Source organism: Cucumis melo, chromosome 11, assembly GCF_025177605.1.
Source record: "Cucumis melo cultivar AY chromosome 11, USDA_Cmelo_AY_1.0, whole genome shotgun sequence".
NCBI lineage: Eukaryota > Viridiplantae > Streptophyta > Magnoliopsida > Cucurbitales > Cucurbitaceae > Cucumis > Cucumis melo.
This window is the reverse complement of record NC_066867.1, coordinates 24,938,169-24,945,560: the sequence shown is the minus strand read 5'-3', so window position 1 is coordinate 24,945,560 and position 7,392 is coordinate 24,938,169. Positions and strand designations below refer to the sequence as shown.

At 32.3% G+C, this 7,392-nt stretch overlaps 1 pseudogene; it reads right to left on the bottom strand.

The window, feature by feature from the left end:
- Window positions 1-259: 259 nt before the first annotated feature.
- On the bottom strand, window positions 260-3,477 carry LOC127143952 (putative inactive glutathione hydrolase 4; annotated as a pseudogene).
- Between the last annotated feature and the right edge of the window lie 3,915 nt (window positions 3,478-7,392).

Here is a 7,392-nt window from a genome sequence, read left to right as displayed (position 1 = left end):
ATATCCAAAACTAGGGTTTTCTCTTGCAATTCTCTCTCGGTAATTTTATTATTTTAAGTCAAAATAGTTACCAAACAAAAAGTATTTGCTGTTTCAATTTGGATTAAGTGATATCAAAATAAAATAGAGGAAGAGAATTGGACTGAAATGGGAAAAGCTGAGTGGTGAATATACTCGAACTCTGATATACATATTTAATGAATAGGAAAAAAGCAACAATTAAAAGAACTATTAATAATCTAGCATATCAAGTTGGGTATCAAGAAACCACGGCCATAGCTAATAAGATTTCAAGCTAAAGAACCAAAAGAGAAGTTAAAAATTTTAATATTCAGGTTCCAAACCCACGTAATATATTTGTCAAAAATATGACAGATCAGATCCAACAATTCACGATTAGAGAAATGTTTTCATGGGGAAATAAAAGTATTTCAACAATAACTCTCTGTTAAGAGATACCATGATTAGAGAAATAATGATCGTTTTGGCTAATAATATGTGTGTTTAACGATGTAGGATTATCGTTACAGATTCTCCGACAATAATTAATGATCATAGCCATAAGGAGCCTCACCCTTTCTGGGATCACTCACCGCCGTAAGTTTTCCAGATTAGTTAAAATCTTGAACAATGAATTGGCAAACTGTCGTCGGTCTGCCAACCGCTTTTAACTTGTGATTCTTCCTACCAAGCAATTCCACTGTTTCATTACTAACTTCAAAACGGTCTTCATTTCTAGTCCACTTCTCATATGTCAATATATTTGGGAGCAACAGTTTGTTCAAAAATATGGTAAGATAGATAAGTTGTTACTTATCTTGTTGTCAATAGGTTTGGAGATGTACTCCCAATACTATCAAATATGGTATATATCTAACTCCATAAAACTCGAACAAAGTATTTGGTCCAATAAACAAACCGATAATATCAAATATCTTCCATTGGTTTTTTCATCGTGAGATTAATTCTCAACATCTCACCACAAGCTAATTTAATTAAATAGTGCTGAATATAATCAAATCATATTTGAAATTAGTTTATTAGAACCAAATAATTACATTAAAATGGTTGTATATGAAAACAAACTTTTATTAAGAAAATAAGTTATTAATAAATATTAAAATTGTTAGAAAAATATTAGAAATTTTAGGGCACGAACCGTATGATAAACTCTGGGAGTCATCACAGATTTGAAAGGATCCATTCCTTTTGCAAAATGATTCAACAGAACCTACGCTACTGCACCAATGATGAATCTTCCTCCACTTGCACCAACCACAGCTTTTAGCGTTCACCATCCTATACAGATGTTTTATTCATAGAAATGTTCAAAAAAAGAGATAATTTTGAGTGATTAAAGACGTAGTTAAAAGAAATTATAAAAGGAAATTAGGATGACCTTAAGGAGAATAGCCGGAGATGCAGATGATAATGGCCTTTTCCCTGGCCTAATGAAATTGGGTGGCGCTGGTGGGAGATCATTCGAAGTATTCTTAGTATTAGCCTGGCCGGATAGAAAAATCATCCATGTGATTGTTTAACACAACTCCAGTTCTTGGGGACAATATACACCTGAGCCAAAAAAGTAATTCACTGTGGTTGTTAATGACACAGCATTTCGTCCTTTATCGATTACACACAAATGAGTAGTGCCCTCCTCATTGTTTGGTTTCCATCTGTTTTACAACTTAAATTAAACACAATAATCAAATATAATTAATTAATTAACTAATAATCGAAAAATTAAAAAAACTTAAGGACTAGAAAAAGTAAAACGGAGGGAAAACACTGACCGGCCTGCCACCATAATATTTTGAATCAAAAGTAGTAGTGTCATTATGTAATTCTTTATTAGCAAACTGGGGTGAGAGCATGTCAGAAAGTACTTTCGAGACATTATAGAAATCGGGGTCACCTAACTTTGTTCTTATACCAATTACATGTTTGTTGGAAACGTAACAGGCTCTCACAATACAAATCAAGAAACAAGAAAAGAAGATTGTTTTCTTATTCACACAATTTAGAAGAAACAAATTGAACAATATTTCTTCAACTTGAATTAATTCTTACTTTCTTTCTTGCATACAATTGAGAAATCTTACACATATTTATACCAGTAGAAAAGTATATTAAAAGTAATCAACAATAAATATCAATGTATTTAGTGATTAACTATTCCATGTATCTCAACTATTCACATGCATATTTAATAATGCAGATCCATGAATTAAGTTTAGATTAATTTAATTTCAACATCCTCCTCCCTTAATTTAGACTTGAGCAACTCCAAGTTTTTCTCTGAATTTAACAAATAAGTCAAACTTGAGCGCCTTTGTAAAAATATTTGTCACTTGATCTTGAGTCTTGCAATATTTTACTATCACTTCTCCATCTAACCAAGTCTTTGATAAAATGATACTTGATTCTAATATGCTTGCTTCTTCCATGAAAACTTGATTCTTTGATAATGCTACGGGAGATCCATTATCACAAAATAAAACAGTTTCACTTATTTAAGTACACTTCAATTCTTTTAACATCCACCTAAGCCATAAAGCTTGACATCCGCTGCAGCTAACGAGATATATTCTACTTCTATGGTAGAAAGGGCAACAAAAGATTGTTTCTTTGAAGTACATGAAAAAACACCTAAACCCATACTAAAAACATAACCAGCTAATGTATTTTTATGATCATCCACATTACCACCCAAGTCACTGTCACAAAAACCAAACAACACTGATTCTGAAACTTTCTTGTAATAAATTTCAAAATTAATGGTGCCAAGAATGTAACGAGAACTCTTTTACCTGCTTCCCAATGACTTATTTTCGGGTTTGTCATAAATCTGCTTAACATACTTACAACAAATTAAATAAAATATCAGGTCTTGTTTCTGTCAAGTACATTAAGCTTCCAACTGAACTTCATACAAACATGGATTGACTGCTTCTCGAATATCATCCTTGCACAATTTCAAATTTGCATTCATGGGAGTGTTGCAAGGTAAAGCATTTTCCATACGGAATTCTTTTAGTAAATCATGAGCATACTTTGTTCTGAAATGACAATTTCTCCTTCATTTTGATTAACTTCAATTCTGAGAAAGTAGTGGATGAGACCCATATCACTCATCTCAAATTCCTTTTTCATGAAATTCTTAAAGTCATCACACAAAAATTTATCATTTCCAGTAAAACGTAAATCATCAACTTAAAGAGAAATGATAAGAAATTTGTCATACTTGTCTTCTTTGACATAGAGTGCATGCTCATATGGACACCTTCGAAATCTTGTCTTTAGAAATAAATTGTCGATACGACTGTACCAAGCTAGTGGAGCTTGCTTCAATCCATACAAGACCTTTTTCAACTTGTACACTTTTTCTTCTTCTCCCCTTTTCACATAGCCCAAAGATTGTGCAACGAATATCTCTTCCTTCAAGTGTCCATTCAAAAAAGCGGACTTTACATCCATTTGATAAACTTTCCATCCATTTTGAGCAGCTAATGACAAAATCAATCCAATGGTCTCAATTCTTGTCACAGTAGCAAATATTTCTTCATAATCCACAACATATTACTGCTTGTAGCCTTTTACAACAAGTCTTGCCTTGTATTTTTCAACATTACCATCTAATTTCAACTTTGTTTTGTACACCCATTTTACTCCAAGAGCTTGTTTGTTTGTCGGAAGCTCCATCAACTCCCACGTTTCATTTCTTTTTATCGCATCAATTTTATTGATCCATTGCAATCTTCCATTTCTCATCTTGGATGGCTTCATCAGAAGTTACAGGATCAACACCAACAAACAATGCAAAACTAGCAAAATTATCATCATTAATTCTTTTAGTAGCATTATAAATTTCTTGAATACTCCTCATTCTCCTTGGTGAAATTTCATCATCACTTGTGGAAGATGGAGTTAAAGATGAAGATGACTCCACCACTTGAATTTCTGCTTGCTCTAATTCTTGAGCAACTTTATTCTCCTCTATATTAACATGAAATGGACTTTTAGCTTCATCAATGTCGTCACTCCAGTTCCATGATTTATCTTCATTGAAAATCACATCTCTGCTGATAATAATTTTTCTTGACACAGGATTATACAATTGATAAGCTTTAGAATTTTCACTATAATCTACCATAATACATTTTTCAGATTTATCATCAAGCTTGCCTCTTAGCTGATTTGAAATATGAGAATAAGCTATACTCCCAAACACTCTCAAATGACTAACGGATGGTTTCTCACTACACCATGCTTTATAAGGAGTCATACTTGGAATACTCTTTGTTGGAGGCTCAATTCAGAATGTAAACGGTACATGCAATAGCATCTTCTCAAAATTCGTTTGGCAGATTTTTTGCTTTTAGCATACTTCTCATCATTTCCATGATTGTTCTATTTTTACTTTCTGCAACTCCATTTTGTTGTGGAGTTATCCGAGCTATCATTTGATGATGAATCCCTTGCTCCTTGAAAAAAATTACCAAAAGCTATATATGCTCCACCACGATCAGATCTCAAAGTTTTTATCTAATGACCACTTTGATTTTCAGCAAAAGCTTTGAAGGATTTAAAAATACAAGTGCTTCACTCTTTTCTTTCAAAAAATAAATCTACAACTTTCTACTAAAATCATCGATGAAGGTTACGAAATATCGATTACCTCTATTTGTTGTTGTTCGCATAGGACCACACAAAACTGTATGAATCAACTCGAGAGGTTTAGAGGCTCTCCAAGCTTTCCCAGTTGGAAATGAATCTCGATGATGTTTTGCAAGAATACACACTTCACAAATATCTGTCTCATGGTTGATATTTTGTATGCCTCTCGCCATATGATTTTTGCTCAAATAAGATAGTGATTTGAAGTTTAAGTGACCAAATCAAAAATGCCAAAGCCAGGATGGATCCTTCAATATGCTGCTGAAGCGAGGTATTTGACTATATGTAAAGTTAAGAGGAAACATCTTATTAGTAGTCATTTTTACCTTAATAATAAGAACACCGGTCAGATCTTTAATTGCACATATATCACTTTCAAATGAAACTTTTAAACCCCGCTGAAGCAATTGGCCAATACTTAAAAGATTATGCTTTAGACTTAGAACATAGAAAACATTTGCAACTCGTTTTATGCCTTTATTTGTCTTCACAAGAACATCACCTTAGCCTTTGACTTGTAGTCTGGTATTATCACTGGTCTTCACTTCACTTTGGAAAGATTCATCCAAAGTAACAAATATACTTCTATTTCCTATCATGTGGTTACTACAACCACTATCAAGATACCATGTAGGCTCTACAACATCGTCTTGAACACTACATGCAAGAAATAGAATGCCTTCATCATTTTTCTTATGTTCTTTATGCATATTCATGGTGGTATTTGTAAAAATATGATATTGAAAGATTTTGTATAAAATAAGATACTTTGTTTTTTTCCTAAAATGATAAAGATAAATTAAAAGAATTTTATACGGAATAAATTATTTTACTTTTTTCCTAAAATGATAAATCAAATATGATATTAATAAAATAAAATACTTTATTTTTTTCCTAAAATGATAAAGATAAATTAAAAGAATTTTGTATGAAATAAATTATTTTACTTTTTTCCTAAAATGATAAATCAAATATGATATTAATAAAATATTTTGTTTTTTCTAAAATGATAAATGTGATAAATTGATTTTTTTTAGATAGATACTTTCATTGATAAAAGATTTTTTTTTAAAAAAATAATAATAACAATTATTATAAGATTTTATATCATTATAAAAATTTTACTTTTTTTCTTTTCTTAACAAAATAAATGAATAAAATATCTTAACCATTGCTACAATTAATATTTTAAAGAATAATAAAAAATGTAGGATAAAATTAGGTGGCTACAGTTATGAAGGCGGGTTGGCGATTGCATGCAAATGACAGTTTTCTACTGATTTAACAGAGAAGCTTTGATTTCTATTTAGCCTTCAAACCGGGGTGTCTCTGCCACCTTGTTCCAATAAATTGGGAAGGCCTGATTTGATCTCCCTCCATTGCTCCTATTCCCTATCATTGAGAGGTCTTCTTGGATCAAAATCTCATTCCTTGGTTCTTTCGTTCCACATATCTTTGATGGATCATTTTTTCGATTTGGAAAGAGCATAGAGCCTAGGGAATCTGATTTTTAGAGAAGCATTACTATTCCAATTGTGATTCTAGAAGGATAATGAATCACCATTTTGAATTTTTCAATTTAAGTTCTCATTGAATCATTGCTCCCTTGTAATGGCCTTCCAAGGGGTATTGGAGCTGCTGAACTTGCTTTGAGTAGACACTTCTCCCTTGTGGATTTTTTCATATTTTGCATCAATGAAATTCCTCCATAGAGCTTGTGGCTCATTATGATATCTCCATAGCCATTTTTGAGAAGAACAAAATTTGTTGATTCAACTGAGGTGATACCTAGGCCCCCTTTCTCTTTTGTGAGTGTTGCAATCTTCCAGGAGACTGGATTTAATGTCCTTTTCTCTATATTTTTAAGGCAAATGTTTTCAAAATTGCCTTTCCAGAGGAAATTTCTCCAGTGTTTTTTTATGTTTTTGCAACAAGTCTTTGGAGCTTTGAAAACTGAGAGTTGATTTGTAGGAAGGCTTGCCAATACGGAGTTGATCATGGTTAGTCTACCACCTTTGGAAATGAGAGCACACTCCAGTTGTTCGGTTTTTTGTGGATCTTGTCAATAATGTTCTCTCAGAAAGAGCTTGTTCTCGGCTTGCCCCCAAGAGGCATCCCTAAGTAGGAGATAGGGAGAAATATTTATGCCCCAGTTGTTAGCCACTTTATCAGTTCTATCTTTGTTAACGTTTACAGGGGAGATAAAGGTCTTTGCAAGGTTGATGTTAAGGCCTGAGGCAGATTCAAAGAGATGAATTGCGAATTGAAAATTTCTTATGCTTTCATCATCATCTTAGAATAAGAGAAGAATATCATCTGCAAAGAGCAGATGTGTAAGGTTTATATCTTTAATGATCACTCATTTGATCTTATTCAAATTCTCCAAGTGTTTTAGGAGGCAACTGAAGTAGTTCATAGCTAAAACGAAGATGAAAGGAGATATGGAATCTCCTTGTTTGATGCTTCTCTTTGGCTTTATCTTACCGCACAGTTTGCGTTGATTAGAATGGAATATTGAACCGTTTGTGATGTAGTTTTTGGTCCATTCCCTCCATTTTTTAGGAAAATTTTTCTTCTTCAAAATGTAGTCAATGAAATCCCAGTTGATTTTATCAAAGGCTTTTTCAATATCAATTTTGATGACAAAGCCTTTGATTTTTCAAATAAAATAAGTAATCTTGAATTAAAATAATTTTATATGTATTTCTTTTTCAA